Here is a 24,064-nt window from a genome sequence, read left to right as displayed (position 1 = left end):
CACACTCCTGGGTCAGCCTGCATACAAATAAACTAGGCCTCAAAATGGTCGAAGCCACATCTTGCCCAGCCACTGTTTTGCCTGCACTGGTGGCAAGATGTAATTATCTGACCATCCTCCTAAAAGCTAATGTACTGTTAAATTCAGCAGCTGCTTGACTCAAGTGAAATTCACATGCTTCACAAATGTCAGGTAAATACAACCAATAGCATGGGTAACTGTCACAATTGGATAACCTGCAAATTAAGTAGTACACAGGCTTTTCAAAATGTCACTGTGAAGTTTTGGAGGTAGACGTCACAATACAACCAGTAACATTGCACACACAGATTGAGCTACCGCTGGGCACACAGAAGCTACAGACGAGACTGCCACTACCTTCCGGATGAAGCCCTCAGTGATGACTGCACTCATCGATGTCTGGACGTGGGGGATGGCTCCTGCCCATGTGGACAATGTCATCAGAACCCTACAGTGAGTTTCACTGTGGCTACATAAACACCTCCCAGCCCGCTTGCCTTGACCTCACAGGCAGCCATTCACCCCCCACCTCTTGTCCCTAAGACAGTGGCAACCATCCTGTGTCCCCAAATCCAGGATCCTGAGTTGCAGCACAACACCTCGGACAATGATGGTCCTGGAACCAGTAGTAGGGGGCATCCTGTGGCAAAGGCATGAAGCCTGTGGGATAGAGTCTGTGTGGGCAGAATGTGGGGGGGCACCCATGTGAGGCCACTGGGGAGGCTCATGGCCAGGACACCATCAGCCAAGTCTTGGGGGTCCAACAGTAGTCCAAAGGCATGATGGGCCTGGTACTTTCCAAACTCCAGGAGATGAAGCAGCTTCAGATGGACATCCATAGGGATATGCTTCAACAGTAGGAGGCCAACCAATGCCAACCCTGCCTCACTAACAGGGCTATTGAGGGACATTAGCAGTACCCTGGTGTCATCCGCTGGAAGTGGGGCCCTGTCAGGAGAAGAAAATACCCCTGACACCCTGCCTCAGTAGCAGCAGCTCGTTCACTCAAATGGGGGTGTCTAGCTAAAAACCCAGAAGGTGCAGGTGGCTAGACACCGACCACTGCCAGCAAGTGACCACTTCCTAAGGAAACTCCTTTGTGTGCCGAATATTCACTCTGAACAAACATAGGTCGGTGTGGTGACACAGGTACTGTGGCCTGCAATGATGAAACATATCTACAGCTAAATACAGTTCAATAGAGTGTTTTACCTATGTGAACGGTGACTGCCTGGCTTGAACTTGCAGATGACTCATTTCATGCCCACATAATCACACACATGGTGCAATCAGTCCAACACAGCACAAAAAAACAAGTATATTGTGCACTTCAGACCTTCCACCCAAACACTGTTCAAGCTGCCTCGGCACAGTTCTCATACACCCCAAATCTGTGACCTACAGTACCTGGAACAATTCATGTCTGCTTCCTATATCAGAACGGCATCAACTACCTGAGCATGTCAGAACACTGAAATGCACACATTAGGATGTCATGTTGAAGGTATCTGTACAAAGACAAAACAAGAAGTATAGATTTGAAAAATATACCTTACAAAAATCACATAGCAAAATATCTGAAAATGAGGTCACATTGCAATGAGACTGACACAAACAAAGCAGCTACATCAAGGTGGGGATATGTCAAAGGCTAACTCTTCATGCACCCTTTGGCTGGCTGAATATTGCAGAGCATTAGCTCCCTGGTGGTTTGCCAAAACACTCTACTTCACACCTTCTGACAATTACATTTCTTTGTACCGTCAGTCATCATATCACATGGATACTTACACTCCAGAAAAGTTGTTTTTGGTGTGAGCTTCCCGCAAATCAGCTCCTTCCTCTTCACCATTGTCATCCTCACTTAGCTTTTCTGGAGGTTCATCCAGTGGCAGTGCGTGCTCTCTCTCCTTTGGGATGTATGGGAATTTCCTCTGCAGGGCAATATTGTAAAGTATGCAGCAGGCCACAATGATCTGACACACTTTAGCAGGTGAGTAGAGCAGGGCTCTGCCAGTGTGGCCGGCGGTAAAAAAAAGGAATTATGACCACGGCAGAAACCGCCCAGACAGGCAGCTACTTTAACGCACCGCCCGCCATGGCGGTAGCAACAAGCACCATGGTGGTAACCGCCAACAGCCAGGCGGAAGACAATGTTCCACCCACTGTATTAAGACAGGCCTATCCCGCACCTTTTCCATGGCGGTACCAACGACAACAAAAGCATGGTGGAAACTGAACACAGAAGGCAAAGGACTCACCTCTGGAGACTCAGGGAACCACCATGATGCCATGGAGCCCTGGTTGCACATCTTTCCGATGCTGCTATTCTTCTTCCTGCATTACGAACATCAATGCCGGTGAAGACGACCAATGTGTGTACTGCCGCCTAACACACAGAGAAGTGGGGAGGAAATAGAGAGTGACACACACACGCAACACGCAGCACCCCCACCCCCAACACCATACACACAACTACATGCAACAACATTACATATCCACCTCTCATCCCTCAGGAATAAAACAAAGACAAAAGGAATTGATTAAGGTGAGTGTAATAAGATAAAATAGTATAAATATGTGCTTCAAAATCAAAACCTATATATATATTTACAAATGGAGGGACACTGCCCATTCCACAATGTCTGTGGGCCACAGAGCCACTACACATCGGCCAAGGCCCCCCATCACTCTTGCAACAACACAGAGAGAACACCACAGGGGCATCAGGTTGAAAATACACAGGCACCTCAGGGGGACGGGGAATGGGGGGCACCTCAGCCAGAAGATGGTACAACGCCAATGGTCCTGGAGGGGGCTACATGCCCACTGCTTGGTCCTGGGGAGTGCAAGGCCACAGTCTCTCTAGTGGGTGGTTTGCCCACTGCTTGGTCCTGGGGAGTGCAAGGCCACAGTCTCTCTAGTGGGTGACTTGCCCACTGCTTGGTCCTGAGGAGTGCAATTCTAGAGTCTCAGTAGTGGGTTGTTTGCCCACTTCTTGGTCCTGGGGAGTGCAAGGCGACAGTTTCTCTAGTGGGTGACTTGCCCAGTGTGCTTCATCCTGGCAAGGATGGGGTAAGTAGATGGCTTCTTCCTCTTGTTCTGGAGGAGGCTCTGTGCCTTGTGATGCTGATCTTGGGGAGTGCAAGTTCACAGTCTCTCACCTGGGTGTTACACCTACAGGATTTGCAGGGTACAGGACGCACTACAGCCCATGGAGGCAGGACTACACACTGCCCGCCAGCAGTGGTGGCTGCTCAGTGGTGGCAGTGGCAGGGCTTTTGTCGGGGATGGCAGTGGGGTGGGAGGCTCCAGCCCTTCCCCTGCAGCCTCAGATGGCTGCCCACTGGAGCTGCTGGTGCTGGCAGTGGTGCTGCTGGCTGTGCTGGTGGTGGTGCAGGCAGTGGTGGGGGAGGCTCCAGACCTTCCCCTGCAGCCTCGGATGGCTGCCCACTGAGACTGCTGCTGCTGGCAGTGGTGCTGCTGGCGGTGCTGGAGGCGGTGCAGGCAGTGGTGGGGGAAGGCTCCAGCCCTTTCCCTGCAGCCTCGGATGGCTGAACCACCATCGTTGGTGGTGGGGGCTAAAAATCAGTCCCAGCACCAGGCCTCCTGCCCTTTCTACCTGCTGGTGCAAGCCCCTTGCCCTTCCTTTTGGCATCTGGTGGTGCCTCCTTGCCCTTCCCTTTGCCAGCTGGTGGTGCCTCCTTGGCCTTCCCTTTGGCAGCTGGTGGTGCCTCCTTGCCCTTCCCTTTGGCAGCTAGTGCAGGCACATTTTCAGTGCTGATGCCTGGTTCCCTGGAGCCACTCCCACCTGCAGTAGCTGTCAACACTACTGTGGCCTTGGACTGGGTGGCTGAGGTGCTTGCCTGGGTTCTGACCACCCTGGCCTGACGTGAAGGATGGGGGAGGGGTAGGGAAGAGGTCAACGGTGAAGAGGAAAAGCTTCTTAGGGACATTCGGGTGGGAAGAGGGTGAAGGTCTGCGAGTGGAGGAAGAGGATGTGGTTGTAGGAGGTGTCTGTTTGCTGATTTTGGGTGGAGGTGCATGGGCTGGATGCTGTTGTGAGGTGGATGTCTGTTGGGTGTCTGAGTGCTTTTGTTTGTGTACTTTGGGAGGAGGGGGCACAGACATAGTGGGAGAGGACACATGGGACGTGTGCATGGATGTGGGGGTGGTGACTGCCAGTGAGGGGTGTGTACTGATAGGTGTGCTGGTAATGGTGGTAATGGATGAGGATGTAGTGCATGCAGGTGTGGGTGTAGATACAACTAGGAGGGAGGTGGAGGAGGAGGGGAAGACAGTGGATGTTGGTATGTCTGCATCTGGATGGTGTTTGTGTGAGTGCCTGTGGGATGATGTGTGGTGCTTGTGTTTGCCTGAGCCACTCCTGTGTGTTGTCTTGTGTGCATGCTGGTCTGCCTGTGTGCTTGGGATAGATTGGGGTTGAGGGGAATGGGCCTGAGTAGAGGAAGTTGGAGGGGGGGCTAGAAACAGGGACAATGGCTGCCATCAGGGAGGAGGCCAGAGCATGGATTGATCTCTGTTGGCCGCCATGCCAGAGTGAATGCCATCCAGGAATGCATTTGTTTGTTGCAAATGAGCTGCCAGCTGCTGGATGGCATTCACTATGATTGACTGCTCAACAGAGATGGATCTCAGGAGGTCAATAGCCTCCTCACTGAGGGCAACAGGGCTACCTGGGGCAGGGCCTGAGGTGCCTGGGGTGAAGGAGAAGCCCACCCTCCTGGGTGAGCGGACACTGGATACACGCTGAGGGGCTGCTGGGAGGGCGGCGCTGGTACGGGGTGGCGGCTGTACCTGTAGTTGGGGTGGGCACAGAGGTTGCATCAGAGAAGATATCACTGTCAGAACTGTCCCCTCCTGTCTCTGCTGTGGTGCTCGCCTCGCCCTTCGTCCCACTGGTGCCCTCACTGTTTGTGGATTCGGCCTCCTCAGCCCAGTGGGATGCAGCTCCATCCGTCGCCGGGGCCTCTGCTCCTCCGCCAGATGATGCTGACACACACAAGGACAGGCTAACAAAACAAAAAGGGGGGAAGAGACAAAGAATACCTTTGGTCAATGGCTCCAACAACACCACCGTTGGCGTACACGACACACACAAACACACACACAGGGAACAGCCCTGCGCACTAGGCAATGCACAACCAGTAGCAATGCAAGTCACCTGGCCATGGACAGGAATACCTAATGCCAATAGCGGCATACCTGACACCCACAGACCCCTGACCAGTATTGCATGCCTACTAGCTTGGTAGGAGGTAGTGTTCATCAGCCCCTGCATAACATGGGACCTACCGTACAATGTCCGGCCTGGCCTAGGGGCACCCACAGGCCCACATCCCCCACCCGGAGACCACCCCACCATGCACAAGTAGTATATTGGGAAACTGTACTCACCCGCGTGTGGCTGCTGTGATGCCCAAAAGTGCCAGTCCAGCTCCGGAGAGGCCACCGCCAGTATGCAGGCCTTCATGGGGGTCAGGGTTTGATGGGCACCCCTTCCTCGTTGAGAGGCCATCCCCAGCCGGGCCTTCGCCGTCTTCCTTGCCCAGCATCTCAGGTCCTCTCACCGTTTCCGACAGTGGGTGGTCCGCCTGCTGTAGACCCTCGGGGTCCTCACGTCCTCGGCGATGGCACACCATATACCATTTTTCTGATGGGCACTGACCTGCAGAAAAATACACATAGAAAAATGTATCAGTCAGACCATCCGACCTGTTACACTCATGGCTCACCATAGCCCTCCCATGCCCTTACGCACAGACATTGCCCACCATACATGCAGCACGCTGCCCAGAACCCTTCCACCAACCCCCCACACAAGGCCCTCACACACAGCACTCCATGCATTCATGCCCCGTGCATTGTGCTCACAGTATACTCACCTGTTGGTCTGGAGGCCCATACAGCATTCGGTACTGAGGAAGGACCCCATCCACCAGTCTCTCCAACTCCACAGCGGTGAAGGCAGGGGCCCTTTCCCCAGTAACACAAGCCATGATAGGTTCCAGACACAGGTCACAGCAGCACTTGCAGTGTAGGTCCTCTCCTGTTGAAGGTCAGGTAGCAAGTGAGTGAACAGATAGAAAATGGCAGTTACTTCCGCGGCGGTGCGTACCGTCATAGGCGGCGTACATCACCATTGGCCACTGTAACCCATAGAGCCCAATGACAACCTATGAGGAGTTGCACGGCGGTACTCTACCACCTCCCGCAACTGCACACAACGTCAGCAGCATTACCTCCTTTCCACATGACCATCCACACAGGACAGGCGGACGCCATTTCAGGGGCCCACTGCTACTGACCCCAGGTCCCTGATCATCCTGTATTTGTGAGGTGGCCTGGGGTCCCTGTACTGGTGGACACACTGCTGATTGACGTGTCCGGGGGACAGAGGTATAGGTCCACTGGGTGGGTGCTGTGGTAGTGTTTGCGGAGGGGGGAGGCTCTGTGGTGGTATGGGACTGTGCCTGGGTAACCAACTGTCTGGAGATCCCTGATGGGCCTGGCTGGTCATCCAGATCCAAGTGTCCAGAGCTGCTGTCATCACTGTGGGCCTCTTCTGTAGGGGCACTGCATGTTGCTAGCACCTCCTCTCCGGTGATGTTGTGTGGGGGACCTGTGGGGATGTAAAAGTAGTGTTATTGTCTATGTGTGTGACATCTTGTGCATGGGTGTGTTGCCCTGTATGGTGGTGATTGCCCTGTCAGCTTTGCCTTGTGTGAGTAGTGATTTTGTGGGCTAGGTGATTCTCCCTAATGTGCATGCTTTAGTGATCTGTGTCCATTCAGGTCTGTGATGGGGGTCCGTGCATTGGTGTTACATGCAGGGCTTGGTATTGGGATGGGTGGGTTGTGATGGTGGGGTGTATGTGAGGTGGTGGGGTGATGGAGGTGAGGGTAAGGGTGGGGGTTTGTGATGGCAAGCAGGTAGGGGGTGTTAGTAATAAAGATTTGACTTACCAGAGTCCAGTCCTCCTGCTACTCCTGCCAGGCTCTCGGGATGCATGATTGCCCAGACTTGCTTGCTCCTCCCATGTTGTTAGTTGTAGGGGAGGAGGTGGGGGTCCACCGCCATTCCTCTGTACTGCTATCTGGTGTCTTGCTGCCACGGAATGTACCTTCCCCCGTTGGTCATTCTACCTCTTCCTGATGTCATAACTTGTTCTGGGGTGCTGTCCCACAGCGTTGACCCTGTCCCTGATTCTCCGCCATAGCTCCATCTTCCTAGCAATGGATGTCTGCTGCACTTGTGATCCGAATAGCTGTGGCTCTTCCCAGATGATTTCCTCCACCATGACCCTTAGCTCCTCCTCGGAGAATCTGAGGTGTCTTTGTGGTGCCATGGGTGTAGTGTGTGTGGTGTATGTGAGGGTGTGTGGGGTGATGTGTTGGGGTGTGTGCTGTAAGGTACGTGAATGGTCTATGGGTGATGGTGTTCTGTGGGTCTGGTTCTGTGGGTGCTCTTGGTGTCTCTCTCTCTCATTTGTCAATTTTGTTTAGTCATAAAGGGTTGTGGGTAGTGTGTGTGTGTTTTATATTGGTGTGGGTGTGGTCTGTGTATGTGTGTCAGGTGTGTGTAGTTTGAATTGTTCAATGTGGTGTTGTTTTGTATGTGTGTGTGTATTTTGAGCGTGGCGGTATGTACCACCAATGGTTTACCACAGTTGAATGTCTGCCACGGTGATTCGTGGGTCATAATTCTATGGGTGTAATTCTGTTGGTGTAACGGTGTGGGTTTTGGTACTGCCAGTTTATCACTGACTTTTGGGCTGGCGGACTTGTGTGTGTGGCTGTATTGTAACGGATTGTTATGTGTGTGTCATGATATGGGTAGCGGTAAACTGCTGCGCCGGCTGTATGTTGGTGGCAGTCAGCATGGTGGTAAGTGGGACTTACTGCCAATGTTATAATGAGGCCCTATGTGTCTTTTTTCCATAGTCTGAAGGTATGGCAGTGGACAGTAGACAGGGGGTTGTTGCCTCTGCCCTCTTCCCGGGAACCTGTATATGACAAGAAATGAGTTCTGAACTTAGTCATTGTGTCCACAGCAACATACATGATGAATGTCAAGGATAATATGTGACAAGACAATTTAGAATGGATGGACATGGCAAACAGTGCACATCACAGCTGCTAATAACACAAGGGACACATGATAGCCCGTTGGTGGGCCACACATGTATCTACATCATGTATCTGGAATTAAATCAAAATTGTCCATCACAAATGGTACTCGGAATGTGATAGGATGTCCCGAGCACACAAATGACCTTTGACAGTGGTGGGCTGTGCCCCACTGTAAATTGCCATTTGTGCCTGGTAACATAATAGAATGGTGTTTGAGTAGTAGGACCAACACGACAAGACAAAATAAGCATGTTTTTGTGCTCAAAACAGCATTTTCTGAGGTGCAACACATTTTTTTAAGCCCAATCCTGCATTTTATTTCTAAAAACTGGTGGCTGCCTGACCTACTCCACTGGACTTTAGGAACTCCCTGCATCGGCGGGGGGAAGTTGTCATGACGGTAGGTAGTTGCAACTGGAGAAGACACAGTCATAGGCTAATGTTGTTGCCAGTGCCAGTTGCAGGCCTATGGCTGTGTCCTCCAATGGTGACGAACCCGTACCTTGTGGATGTGACCGCCATGTTCTGCATAATCCCTCACTTGTCTCCTGACACTGCTGCCAGCAACACATCCACTACCGAGTGGTTTTGTATCACCTCTGGGAGGAATCATGTCATGTCCAGCAGGTAATAGGGCCCCTGCCTTCCCATCAGAGGAGTTGGAGAAGCTGGTGACTGTGGTCCTACCCGTGTATGAACAACTCTATGGTGCACCAGAGGAGCAGGTAAGTGACTCATGTGCACAGTTTTCTCTGTACTTCACTGTCCTTTCCCTTCTCACAGGCTAAATTGTGCCCATGTGTGCCAGATGGAATACTCATGTACCTGTGGGTGCAGTCTGTATGACATTAATGGGAGAGTCAATGTGCAGGTGTCGCATAGGCTCTCATTATCCTAATGAGACTACTGGATTTTGAGCAGCAAGATCATCCGCGTTGTGGGAGACTGAGTCTGACCCACAGTGGGTGACACCTGTTGCTCTAAATCCAGGTTTTGCTAAGGCTAACTCGCAGTGCCTCATCCCCACCAGGGGACAGTGATGATTGGGCAGCCGAGCACATGACATATTAGGCTTCTCAGGGAAGTCGTGGTCACTCAGGTCGCATCCGGTTCTCTCATTTACAATTCAGTCTCATCCATAAATGACAAACAGAAGCAGTATATGTTTTAATGATTGGCTTAATGAAACGACTGCATCTTAGATAGCAATGCGTGAGCTGCAATAACCTGGATGACACAACATGACAGAATTAAAATGGTGACGAGAAGAGAGAAGCATGAGAATAATGCTATCATATTGTCACTGTGATCGATGGATTATTTCCTATCTAGGTCATAATCTGAGCACAGGATGTTAAGATCTAATTCTGCCTTTCAGGTTCCCCCAGGGAGACATCAACCCTCATACCTGAACAAAGGCCTGTAGTCTGCGTTAGTATCTGTAGCGAAGCATTCAGCAATCAGCATACAGTTGTGGTTCCCTGGCTGGAATCTCGCTCTTAACGTATAATGGGACTAGGAAGTGTTTTTATAATAACACAGCTGATCTTCTAAGAAATTGTCCCCACGTAAGGATGTGTATTTTCTACGAATGTTGGAGACTAAACTTCTACCACATTCACAAGCAATGTACCAAACTGTAGCCGTGAATGAAGCACAGAGTGATCAAGAATGTCTTGTTTGAGAACACAGTGCTGGGCTAAGCGAAACAGTTAGATAGATGAAAAATAAAACAAGACCGTAAAATGGTTACTGTAAAAATAACAATGTGAAGCTGAATAAAATATATCTAGGTGAAAGTGCACAGCGGCCTAGTGTGTTAAAATAAAGTGTATGGAGCTATAACTAAAATGGCTACACAACACCCTCCCCTTGTTGGTTGAAAGTGGTTCAAAGCTAAACTAAAATGTGATTGCTAAAAGCTCAACCTAAGATATATATAGAAACCACATCAATTTGGACAAGTTAAAAGGACACACAAGCATACTACATGGCAATTTACAACATAAACATGTGACTAATAATCAAATCAAAAGGACAGTCAATTTAGAAAAGTTCCAAACTAGGTACTAGTCATGGAGAACAGGAGATCTTCCACTTCAGCAGATGTCAAAGCCGGAAAGTCCTCGCAAAAAAGGATCAAGGAGCAGGTGTGTTCCATAGCCCCAGTGTCAACCAAGGCGGCATCCCGTGGAGTGCCCATTGATGAGTTGTCGACAACTTCCTCCAGGAAGGGTAACTCACAATTAGCTTCACGCAGCAAACGCAACCTCAATGCGCATGTCTGGTAATAAACCCTCAGCGAGAACATCAACAGAACAGCATCTACTGTAGGCAAGCGCTGCTGTGAAAGACAGACTTCCAGTGCATGTTCAAAAGAGCACCAGAGGCACCAAAACACGGGCTGCACACAATGCAAAACTGGTCTAAATGACAAAGACCAGTCACACTCCAATTGCTCCAGGAGAGTTGCTCAAAAATACTGCATCATATGCTCTCGACACAGTTGAGCTGATGGGAGCGCCGTCATTTCTCCTCGTTGTGGCGGGACAGCCATTGCACATAAACAAAAGCAATAGCAGGATGCCAGCTAAGAAAGCCAAAGTTATCGGAAATTCCCCAAAAATACTACCGAAAATTGAGTGAATAGCTGAAGGTATTTTATTAAACCGAATATAAAAGGTGTGAACGAAACCAGAACCAACAGCTTTGAAAAAATGTGCGATTCCAGTTGCACTGGACGCATTAAATATTCGTCCCACGAGTTCACCAAAGTTTCTCGGAAAATGTGTATTTAACAGGGACTGTATTTCTGCTGATGACCTTGCCACTTGAAGTGCATAGATGTTGCGTGCAGATGTAAGGGCCACATGCTTTTTAATCAATAAAGCCTTGAGTCACTTAACTTGTCGAAATTCACGTTTGAAGTAGCAATGTAAGGCCAAATATCAGCTACCTCCTTAAATTTAGTGGGGGGAAACAGTACATTCCTGCAGCATGTAACGACCTTAGAGACCGAAACAACGTAAACTATTCCGTCCCGCATGCCACAACAGCCTTCACTATTGAGGAGGACGTAGCTGCTGTTTGAAAGCACTGGAACGTAGGTATGATCAAGGGGACTGGGACTCCCTTCAGATAACAAGCCAAGTTTGCAGCTGAGGCATTACACACCCCATGCAAGGACAGCTGTTCACAAACCATTGAATGTCTGACTGAAGTCTCGCTCTTTCACGCCACTGAAGCATGTGTACGAGAAGGGAAGCTCCCACACCTCATGAATGCAAATATCTCCCACTTTTTCATATCTGCCTATCGAAATGTGTTTTAAACAGGAGGTGAATTGTAATGTAGAAATAGGCAGATTAATGACCCCATGTATTAACCACTCAGCAGATAGTATTTCGGCCACAGTAAAAGGCAACTTTTCTAATTTCTCGATGTGAAGCATGACATAAGTCGCTTCCTTCTTAGCCATTACTTGTTGTTGTTGCGTTAAATTAAAAGAAGAAAATATCTCCCTTGCACTGATGTGCTGCCATGGGATGCAACCTGCCTTCAATGTCTGAAGTGTCCAACCCAACTGCATAATGGACCTGATCTGACTTTGTCCATTGTGTAAAGAAGACATATCTGATTGTATAATGTCTATAGCAGAAGAGACAATATTATTTATGGTATATATCCGGTCGGACAAGGTGTTAATCCCATTATCCACAACAGCTATGCCTTTTTTAGATTTTCCTTATCTATTTGCCTTAAGCAGGCAGCAGCATCTTGATGGGAAAGTTTCCAAATCTCATTGTAAACTGCATATAAGAAACGCTTCCTAAGTGGTGTTCTGGGGCCTGACAAGAAATCTTGTAAGTCAGTGGCGTTAGACAGGAGACTGAGGTGTTCTCTAACAGCGTCTAGTGAGGATGATTTTGCCCACTGCTGGCATAATCTTCCCACACTATATGTTGTAGTTATACCCGCATGCTCTGATGATACATATCGAGGTTCTGGCCTACTCGTCCTAAAACCCCCTGAGGAGTTAATGAAGCGTTGATAACACCCATTGGTATCTATTGGCCACAATAACCACCCACCAGGACGTGTCAGTGAAGCATTAAATGTACCATTCTGGACCCACCCATCGAGCTTATTTTCAGTTACATTAAAAACAGTTTTAGGACTGCTCACGCAATGTATGAAATGGTACCCATAATAATTGTAGCAAAACATATCACCATAATTTTCTTTAAATTGGTAAACATCTTCGGTTTCAAAGAAAGTATAACCCCTTCTGTGCCGCGGACGTAATGGTTACGTCCCACGGCACAGTGCTCCTGTGCCGAGGACGTAACCATTACGTCCTCGGCACGGAGCCCGGAGGGAGCGCTAGCGCTCCCTCCGTGGGGTTCCAACCCACACCCCCAAGGCGGGAATGGAAGGGGAAGATTTTTTTTAGGCCCATCTGCCCCCAAGGGGGGCAGAAGCCTCGTAGGCACCAGGGATAGTGTGTGTGTGTGGTTTGTTTTTTGTTTGGGGTGGGCCCTTGGGCATGGGTCGCTCCCCCTGGGGACATACTACTAAAGGTATTTTCTGCCCTCCTTGGGGCAGATAGGCCTATTTTTTAGTAGGCCCATCTGCCCCTATGGCAGAATCCAGTTAGGCACCAATTTCTAAATGCTTGATGGTGGGATGTTTGTCAACTGACAAAGTATTTGCATTTGTGATAATTTTTTTCCTCCTTTTTGTTCTAGTTCAAAGCTTTTGCTTTCTTTGCTGTGGCTCCTTGCAGTTTTGGCAGTGGTTGACCTGCGGTTTGCATGGTTGCATGTTTTAGGTAAGTAAAAACAATTTACTCCAAAGGAGTATTGTTGCCATGCATGAATGACATGTTTGTAGGTGGTGTACTAAATGCAGGTTTGTGTGAAATTGTCCTTAGATTTGTGCACATTGATATTTGTGTTGTCTTATTTCTAATTTGCTTTTCTTCCTTTCTTTTTAGTGGGATATCATTGGTGATTGCTGTGTCTGTGCAGAGTAGTTGTTGGTGATTCAAGCTTTTTCAGGCAAGTGAGCAGTATAGTTTTTGAGTTTATAACTCTTACTAATAAAGCTACACTTTATTACTTATTTTACACAGTGCTGGTTGTTGGTGGTGCATTTTTCCAGTTAATTTTCGTAGGAAAGATCTCGGCTAGCCGCAGGATGACCGCTCAGCAGGTGGTTGGTATGCTTTTTGAGTCATTGTCTGATCCTGATTATGAGACGGACTCTGCATCTGAGGCAGAGGAGGAAGTGAGGGATTCTGGCAGTGAAGATTCTGCCGGAGAGGAATCTTCTGATGAGGAAGCCACACTCAGTGCAGATGAAGGGCCTGTTTCAGAGGAGGACACTGATATGCCATTAGTGCAGCAACCTGGGGCTGAAAAGTTTCCCGTTAGAAGACCTGAACTCTGGGTTGCCCCAAACATGGAGCAGCCAGAGTTGCCTGCCTTTACTGGTCTTCTGGGGTGTAGAGTGAATACTGAGAACTTTTTGCCTGTCAATTTCTTTGAGTTATTTGTGGATAATGTGTTTTTGGAAGAGATTGTTGAGCAGACTAATTTGTATGCGGAGCAGTATTTGAGGGACAACGCTGCTAGACTTATGCCGCACTCTAGAGCTGCCCAGTGGATTCCCACAAATTTGGAGGAGATGAAAAGGTTATTAGGTTTGACTCTTTTGATGGGGTTGATAAGGAAGCCGTCACTGGCTTCTTATTGGTTTACTAGTCCCTTGATGGCAACAGCTATATTTCCTGCAACAATGATTCGTAATCCGTATTTGCTTCTTCTTAGGATGCTGCATTTTATTGACATTGCATTAGCCTTGCCACGAGATCACCCTGATTCTGACCGTCTTTTTAAGATTAGGCCTGTCGTTGATCATTTTATAGATCGGTTTTCAGAGGTCTATGTTCCATGCAAAGAAATAGCTGTGGACGAGTCTTTGGTCCTCTTCAAGGGTCATTTGGTTTTTAGGCAGTACATTCCTAGCAAGAGGGCACGATGTGGAATTAAATTGTACATGCTGTCTGAAAGTAGTACAGGATATGTGTGTAATTTCCGTGTCTACACTGGTAGGGATTCCAGTATTGACCCCCCTGGTTGTCCTCCCACTTTTGGAGTTACTGAGAAAATTGTGTGGGAACTTGGTAGACGACTGTTCAGCAAAGGTCACCATTTGTATGTAGATAACTTTTACACTGGAGTGCAGTTGTTCAAGGAATTGTTTAGAGTGGACACTGTTGCTTGTGGCACAATTCGTTGTAACCGGAAAGGCTATCCAAGGGAGCTTGTCTGTAAAAAACTTGAGAGGGGACAGTGCAGTGCTTTGCGGAATGATGAGCTGCTAGCTTTGAAGTTTTCAGACAGGAGGGATGTCTACATGCTAAGTACCATCCATGATGAGAGTACTTCCCCTGTGACTGTTTGGGGCCAGGTTGCTGAAGTGCGCAAACCTGTTTGCATTTTAGATTATAATAAGCACATGGGAGGTATAGATATAGTTGATCAGAGGTTGGAACCTTATACTGCTATTCGTAAGTCTTATGTTTGGTATAAGAAGTTAGTAATTCACCTCTTCCACTTAGCAACTTTTAATGCTTTTATTGTGTTTAGGGATAGGTCTCCAGAGTCAAAGATGACATTTGTGAAATTTCAGGAGTCAGTGTTAGAGAGCCTTATTGTGGTGGAACAGGCCAGAGTTCCTAGAGAAGCAGTGGTGGAGGATGTGGCTAGATTGAAAGATCGCCACTTTGCTGAGCACATTCCTCCTACACCCAAAAAAGACTTTCCAGCTAAGAAATGTAGAGTGTGTTTTCGAAGAGGTATCCGGAGGGAGACTCGAATGAACTGCCCAGATTGTCCTTCAAAGCCTGGGCTGTGAGGGGGTGGTTGTTTTAAGAATTACCACACGCAGAAGAATTACTGGGAACAACCATGAGTGTAAACTCATGTCTGTTTTGTATTTTCGTGTGTTCAGTTTCATGGTTAGCATTTCTGTCATGTACTTAGAGCTTTTGTGTTTGGAGTTTTGTAATTATTTCTAATTAGTTAGGGATTTCTTTGTTTAAAAAAAAAGAAAAGTGATGCCATTGTGTGTGGAGTGGGGCTTGGCTGAGGGTGTACATAGTGTACATATTGACTTGCTGTTGGCTACTGCAACACACTGCCAGCCAAACACCAGTCCACACACTCCCATCAGCTGGTGTGATTGTTGGTATCAGGCATGTGGGCGTATGTAAGTGATGGGCCCTTGAGTGGCGCTGTCTGTCGATACGAGTGTTGTAATGTGGCTGGCAGCGTAAATGGTCTTGTGCGTGTCATGTATGAAAGGTGTGTGAATGGACTGTAAAGCGGTTGGTGCCTTGCCGTGGCTTTACAGCTCACGAGCTGTGAGTCATTGGTACAGTTTTTTGGACATTCAGTTATTAACAGTGCATTTCATTTTTGTGAAATCTCTTGTTAATAAAATTTGATCCACTGAACCATCACTCACCCTCGTGCCAAATCCAACCAGTATGTGTGGTAAAAATGACAAAACCTGCTCCGCTGTAATCAGGCGTCGCAGCACACCTGTGACACGCTAGGTGCCTCGGGTGGGAACCCGATGATGAAGCATGCCACCAACTTGTTTGGTGGGTGAGGGGTCTTTTTCATATAACCTAAGTGAGTTTCTTTTCACAATTTTAATGTTTGGCACATCACAGACATATGTGGACACATCAAAATGATATATTACAAAACTACCTGTGTTTGGGGGGAGGGGGCACCTATGTTTTTGGTCCTCAGTGCAGCCTTCATCTACGGAAACCTACCAAACCCAGACATTTTTTTAAACTAGACACCCCAAGGAGTCCAGGGAGGTGTGGCTTGCGTGGATCCCCCAACATTTCCTTACCCAGACTCCTCTGCAAACTTCAAAATTTGCTTAGAAAAGCATATTTTCCTGACTTTCGTTTGTACGATCACTGCTCCAGCACAAAATTCCTACTCCCCAGCGTTCCCCTCAGTCTCCCAAGTGAAATGAATCTTCACTTGTGTGGGTCCCCAAAGCAGAGTCAGCCTAAAGATGTATAAAAGAAGAATATGTCCTTATCAACTCGCTGTGCTATCCCCTCTATCTCTACAAGTTTTTGGCCTTATTCTGTTGCAGGCACCTGGCCCACCCACACAAGTGAGGTATCATTTTCATCGGGAGACTTGGGGGAACGCTGGGTGGAAGGAAATTTGTGGCTCCTCTCAGATTCCAGAACTTTCTGTCACCGAAATGTGAGGAAAACGTGTTTTTTTAGCCACATTTTGAGATTTGCAAAGGATTCTGGGTAACAGAACCTGGTCAGAGCCCCTCAAGTCACCCCATTTTGGATTGCCCTAGGTCTCTAGTTTTCAAAAATGCACAGGTTTGGTAGGTTTTCCTAGGTGCTTGCTGAGCTAGAGGCCAAAATCTACAGGTAGGCACTTTGCAAAAAATAGCTCTGTTTTCTGTCAAATAATGGGATGTGTCCCGGTTGTGTTTTGGGGCATTTCCTGTTGCGGGCGCTAGGCCTACCCACACAAGTGAGGTATAATTTTCATCAGGAGACTTGGGGGAACGCTGGGTGGAAGGAAATTTGTGGCTCCTCTCAGTTTCCAGAACTTTCTGTCACCGAAATGTGAGGAAAATGTGTTTTTTTAGCCAAATTTTGAGGTTTGCAAAGGATTCTGGGTAATAGAACCTGGTCAGAGCCCCACAAGTCACCACATCCTGGATTCCCCTTGGTCTCTAGTTTTCAAAAATGCACATGTTTGGTAGGTTTCCCTAGGTGCCGGCTGAGCTAGAGGCCAAAATCTACAGATAGGCACTTTGCAAAAAACACCTCTGTTTTCTGTCAAAAAATGGAATGTGTCCACGTTGTGTTTTGGGGCATTTTCTGTCGCAGGCGCTAGGCCTACCCACACAAGTGATGTACCGTTTTTATCAGGAGACTTGGGGGAACATAGAATAGCAAAACAAGTGTTATTGCCCCTTGTCTTTCTCTACATTTTTTTCTTCCAAATATAAGAGAGTGTGTAAAAAAGACGTCTATTTGAGAAATGCCCTGTAATTCACATGCTAGTATGGGCACCCCGGAATTCAGAGATGTGCAAATAACCACTGCTCCTCAACACCTTATCTTGTGCCCATTTTGGAAATATAAAGGTTTTCTTGATAGCTATTTTTTACTCTTTATATTTCAGCAAATGAATTGCTGTATATCTGATATAGAATGAAAACCCACTGCAGGGTGCAGCTCATTTATTGGCTTTGGGTACCTAGAGTTCTTCATGAACCTACAAGTCCTATATATCCCCCCAACCAGAAGAGTCCAGCAGACGTGACTGTATATTGCTTTCAAAAATCTGGCATTGCAGGAAAAAGTTACAGAGTAAAACGTAGAGAAAAATTGCATTTCTTTCACCTCAATTTTAATTTTTTTCTTTTCAGTTGTTATTTTCTTTAGGAAACCCTTGTCGATCTACACAAATTACCCCTTGCTGAATTCAGAATTGTATCTACTTTTCAGAAATGTTGTGGTTTCCGGGATCCAGCATTGGTTTCATGCCCATTTCTGTCACTGACTGGAAGGAGGCTGAAAGCACAAAAAATTGTAAAAATGGTGTATGTCCCATTAAAATTCCAAAATTGTGTTGAAATATTGGGTTTTCTGATTCAAGTCTGCCTGTACCTGAAAACTACGAAGCTGGTGATTTTAGCATCGCAAACCCTTTGTTGATGCCATTTTCAGGGGAAAAAACACAAGCCTTCTTCTTCAGCCCCTTTTTCCCATTTAAAAAAAAAAAAAAAAAAAAATTCACTGTATTTTGTCTAATTTCTTGGCCTCCTTCTGGGGAACCCACAAAGTCTGGGTACCTCTAGAATCCCTAGGATGTTGGAAAAAAAAGGACGCAAATTTGGCGTGGGAAGCCTTTGTGAACAAAAAGTTATGAGGGCCTAATGGCAAACTGCTCCAAATAGCCAAAAAAAGGCTCGGCACAGTAGGGGGAAAAGTCCTGGCAGCGAAGGGGATAATATTGCAATTCAGTCATCATAGCATAAAGTGTTTTCCCATCCCAATCATCAGAAACAATGGCTGGTATCACTATTTCATTCATTGATAATTTGAACACATACGGTATTTGAACAACTTCCTGGGACCATATATATCAAACATTACTTTGTCCCAAACAATTCCATCAGGATTTGGCACTGCGGAAATGTTCACAAAAGATAAGTCTCTTCGGACTTTATGGTTTCAAAACCTCCTCCACCAGTTCAACTGTTGATCTTTCAGGAAGAAAATGACCATGTATTAATAAGAAAAAGGTAATGACAAAACCAATCCAAAGTAGAAAAACTAGGACAGTCAAAGAGAGCCATAGATAGTTCCATGGAAAAATAAAATACTTTTCTTTAAGCCAGTTTGTTAGCTTACGTGTACTTGACAAATCAGCTGTCCAAGAGGTGAAAGAGTCTGAGAAATCATCGTTGAAGTCGGCAAAATAACCAGGCAGTTCGTGCAAATGGCAGAGCCGTTGTCAGTGGTGGAATTGGTGTTTCCTGGGTGGCACACTATAGATAGCACCATCCGTTTGTGTTGGAGTCGAGTTGAATGTTTCTAAATTAGTTGACATTAGTGGAACTAATGCAAGAGCATCTTCCACCCTCCCCAAGCTTGGAGAGGTATTGGTGTAAACAACTTGTAGAGGAACTTCTTCGTCAGTAGTGAGAGGGATTCGGGAACTACTGGATGTTCCTCTTGGTCGGCTGTGCAGGATCGGCCACATGGTGTAGTTTGACATTGTCAATGGAGATAAAACGATTTTCTTTGGCAGCCGCCAACGGTGGTAGAATAACAGTTCTGTTACCGTGTATCCCTAGTACAGGGACTGGTGCCCAATAAGAAGGGCCAAATTCCTTCTTCACAGTGACTTTCTCACGTACAAGATCCTTAACTCTGGGAATCCACCCGGTAGATGTTACAGGCACATCATTAATTTCTGTGGAGGTGGCACTGTTAGAAGAATTATCATCACAGAACTGTTGCAATTCCTGTAAGACAGTGAAACGTTCATTTATGTCAAAAGGTGTTTCTGCTGCCTCCACGCCAGGACCATCAAGATCCGGAACATACATTTGAGTTCTGAATAGGCACTCATATGAAGTACGACCCCCCAGGGACCTTCTAGGCAGATTATTTAGTGCTCTCTGGGCTCCATTCAGGTGGTTAAGCCAACTACGACCCGTACCTGGGACTCTGGCTGTTAAGGATTGCTTTAAATCACAGTTTAATCGCTCCAGGACACTATTTCCCTTGGGATGAAATGGAGACGAGTTCTGGAGCTGGACCCCCAATGAAGCTATGGCATCCCTGAATGCCCTTGAGGCGAAAGCAGAGCCCTGGTCCGAATGGAAAGCCGCAACTGCATATGTACCGATAAAGACTCACAAATCTTTAACAACAGTCCAAGCATCAGCTGAGCGTTGTGGCCACACCCATAAAAATCTGGAGCATGAATCAACAGTGATTAAAATATATTTGTATCCACTATCAGGTGTTAGGGGACCACAGTGGTCCAAGTACACACATTGTAATGGTCTGTTTGAAATTAAGAGGGGTGTCTGCGGCAGGCGCTTGGCAGTGGAAACCTTAATTTGTTGGCAGATGTCACAACAAAGGACATACTGCTCAGTCTCTTTGTAGAGACCTGGCCACCAATAATGGGCCTGCAAGATCGAAATTGTAGCCGCCACACCAGCATGGGCAGATGCCACCCCCTCATGCACTGCTTTAATCAATTGTGATCTTATGTCTTTGTTGGGGATGTCTCGTACACCTACACCTCGTATCTTAACCTCGGCGGTCAGCCTACCTCCCATTCGATAGTGATGCTTGTTAGGAAACCCTTTAGGATAGGGCGTACCATCAGCCCTAGCTGTCACGGCAGCCCAAATGACTGCGTCCGGTTTTGAACTCAAGTAAGTCACTGCAGCTACAGCGGCCACAGCCACTGCTGACTTTGCAGCTTCATCAGCCATTGTATTTCCAGAAACATGTATTCCAATGCGCTGGTGTCCAAGTGTGTGTACAACATGGACATTCGTTAGCGTCGCTTTCAGGCCAGCTACTTTCCCCCACAGTAGTCTGTGTTTAATGGTGTTGCCTTTGGAATCTCTGAACCCATTCTGGCACCAATAATGCAGGTATTCATTAAAGGACTGGACTCAAGAATATGAATCACAAAAAATTAGCGTAGGCTGTGCAGGATCCGTGTGTTCCAGTGCCATCAGCAGAGATTTTAGCTCTGCGAATTGTGCTGTACAGTCCCCTAGAGTTTGTGTAAAGGTATGTAGAGGATAAAATGTATTGCCCTCCATGTAGCCACTTACGACTGCGCAAGCAGCAGAATATTGATGTTTAGTTCCAATTGCAGGTTGTGCTGAGTCATCGGTGTACATGACTCTATGATATTGTTCAATAGGCAATCTATTTGCTGGAACTGGGTATTCTATTTCATATTGCAAGAATTCCTGAGTTTGTAGCTTTGGGTCAAAAATGTAGTCTACATCAGTGGCTGTCAGAGACGTAGCCCATTGTATCCAACGTGGATGTAATGCTTTTGCGTTTGGAATTCTAGCTTTTGTAACAGCCTCTAGGGCTGGGATTGGAGAAACAACAATAAAGCGTTTTCCTTGGGCAAGAGGTCTTCCTTTAATGACAGCCATCTGTACAGCAGTGAGAATTTTCTCAGTGGGAGCAAAGCGTTGTTCTGCCGCTGAGTACAAGTACGATTTGTATGCAACCGGGACTGTCTCACCTTCATTAAATGTCACATAGGTGAAACCGATGGCCCCAGCTATTACTCTGATGACCAAATGTGTTTTGTTGTCCCTCGTATGTAAATGTTGCGCTACAAGCACATCTGTCTGCAACTCTCGAAGAATACGTGTATGTTCAATTGTACAGAATTTACTTGAAAAATCGGGACGTATTAAGTCATATAAAGGTTTTAAGCGTGTAGCATAGTCTGGAATGTATGTTCTGCCAAAATTTAGGAAATTCAATAGTGATTGGAGTTTTTTAATCATATTCAGTGGTTGTAACTGTGCGCATTTGTCTAAAAATTGTGGCGCTAGGCTCTTCCCTTCACTTGACAGCTCATATCCTAAGAACATGACGCTGAGGAAGGCTATTTTTATTTTTTTTAAATTAAATTTGTAGCCAAATTCAGCAAATCCTACAACAATGTGGGCTACCCGTCTTAAATGTTGTAGTAATTCATCATCCGTGAGATAGACATCATCTACATAGGACAATGCTTCAGGGTCAATCTCGTGCAAAACAGCAGTGACCCAGATGCGAACAGTCCCGGGCTGTTCTTATACCCTTGAGGTAAACAACAGATTTTTTTTCTGGGAGCCTAGTGCAACGAAACTTGTTAAGTCTCTACTCCCAGGCACTATATTCTGGCAGAAAAATCATTGGAAATGTCCAATGTTGTTTTGTATTTTTTACGCACTATGTTGCTCATTAGTGCAGTGCTATGCGAGTTTTGGAAAGCATGTGTATGACTGTTGAAATGTCTGTAGTCTAAGACTATTCTAAATGAATGTTCTGGTTTAGCTATGGGGAATAATGGGTTATTCATTGGCGAGACACATGGTTCAATCACACCCTGGTACTCTAATTGAGTGGGTATTTCTCTCACTGGTGCTTTTGCTTCATGTTTTATCGGATACTACGGTTGTGGTTGAGGTTCACTTTTAATTGGAATTATATGACAGGGGGATTCTTTATCCCATCCTATGTGATTTCTGTATAATGCAGGTGCTTGTGCTGAAGCCCATTCAATGGAATAGGATTCAGCGAGTTCCTCTGGAACAAGGGGCGAGAAGGAAGGCTTAATGACTTCTTTTCCATATGGGCAGGTATGGACAAAGTCAGGTGGCCAATCTTGTTTACATCATATACTTTTACTACGCGATCCCAAAAGAGTGCGTCTATTGTGCGTTCAATGTCTCCTTCTAACTGTAACGTTACTTTGTACACCTTATCAGGCGTGGAGACACGCACGTCCGCAGTCTCTACTTGTATAAAGTCATCAGTTGCTTTCACTCCCAGATGCTCTAGAAAATTCCGGCGAACTTTTGTGACCTCTGCCGCGCTGTCTAGCAACGCTAGAGCCCAATTCTTGTTCTTCAGGAAGACTCTCTTACTGAGTGGCATGTCGGACCGCGACTGCTGCCACTTTTTTCTTTTTAAATTGTGTTTTTTGTTGGGTGGGTTTCTCTTCCTTTTTAACAGAAACCTCCGAAGAGCTTTGTGATTCCTGTCTCGGTTTCACGTACTTTGTTCTTCGCTCTGATCGCCCACCTCTCTCATTTCTTTTTTTCAATGAGTCCTGAAAGGAATGAGAATGGTATGTATCAGTATATTGATATCTATCAGGTGTTTTATATTATTATCTCTATTTCTGAGATTGTACCTATTCTGTGGGGTGTCCATAAGCGGAGATTCTCCCCTCTCTTTTTTAGGAGTTTGTTGCTTTTTATCCCAGCGTTTCTTATTACCCTCGGGTCCTTGTTTGGGGGTACCTCTGTTCGTTTTACCCTGAAATTGTGGTTTTTGTGGTCTGGACCCTAAGCTATCTAGACCAATACTTGAATAGGTCTCTGCTATTATTTTAGGCAGCTCTCGTTCCTGATCCTGTTGTGAAACGTCACGAAGCCGCATTCGCACTGCAAGCACCACTGCTTCCCCTTTAAGATTGCTTAAAATGATTGAGGATACTGTGGCAAAATTGCCCATCAATTGCATCCCCATATTCATCTTGAATTTGTTTCAACACCTCCGGTAAATTGGCAAGTGTCGGTGTACCGTGTGCGTTGTATAGAGTGCGGCAAATACCGTGCCCCAATTATTACAGTTTTCTACTGTAAGGACCATACCAGAAGGTAAGCACATTGTTAATATTCTATCTTTATCCTGAGGTCCTGTATGGGGAAATACTGCTTCCAGCATATTAATTTTCTGTGCTAGCCAAAATGCAGGTTCCTCTCATTTGGCTGGTACCTTACCCATAATGGAACGTACGGTTGCAGGATTTATACCTTGCGTTGCTGCATGTGGATGTGCTGGAGCAGCTAATGCTGGGTTTGTATTTAGTGTTTGCATCACAAATTGTACTAATCTTCTATATATCGCTATTAATTCAATATATAAACGACGTACCTCAGCTACTGCTAAATTTGCAACCGCAGGATGTGGTGGATATGTGGCCAATAAAGGCCAGGTAGGACCGTCATTACTTAGTGGACCTAACTTTACTGGTAATATAGGCCCTCATTCTGACCTTGGCGGGCGGCGGAGGCCGCCCGCCAAAGTCCCGCCGTCAGGTTACCGTTCCGCGGTCGAAAGACCGCGGCGGTAATTCTGACTTTCCCGCTGGGCTGGCGGGCGGTCGCCTTCAGACCGCCAGCCAGCCCAGCGGGAAAGAGGCTTCCACGATGAAGCCGGCTCGGAATCGAGCCGGCGGAGTGGAAGCTGTGCGACGGGTGCAGTTGCACCCGTCGCGTATTTCACTGTCTGCGCAGCAGACAGTGAAATACATGTAGGGGCACTCTTACGGGGGCCCCTGCAATGCCCATGCCAGTGGCATGGGCACTGCAGGGGCCCCCAGGGGCCCCGCGACCCCCCCTACCGCCATCCGGATCTCGGCGGTCCGACCGCCGGGATCTGGATGGCGGTAGGGGGGGTCGGAATCCCCGCGGCGGTGCAGCAAGCTGCGCCGCCGCGGAGGATTCAATGGGGCCGCGGTACACTGGCGGGACCCCGC

Source organism: Pleurodeles waltl, chromosome 8 (assembly GCF_031143425.1).
Source record: "Pleurodeles waltl isolate 20211129_DDA chromosome 8, aPleWal1.hap1.20221129, whole genome shotgun sequence".
Lineage (NCBI taxonomy): Eukaryota > Metazoa > Chordata > Amphibia > Caudata > Salamandridae > Pleurodeles > Pleurodeles waltl.
The sequence above is the reverse complement of the archived record's forward strand: the minus strand, read 5'-3'. Positions refer to the sequence as shown.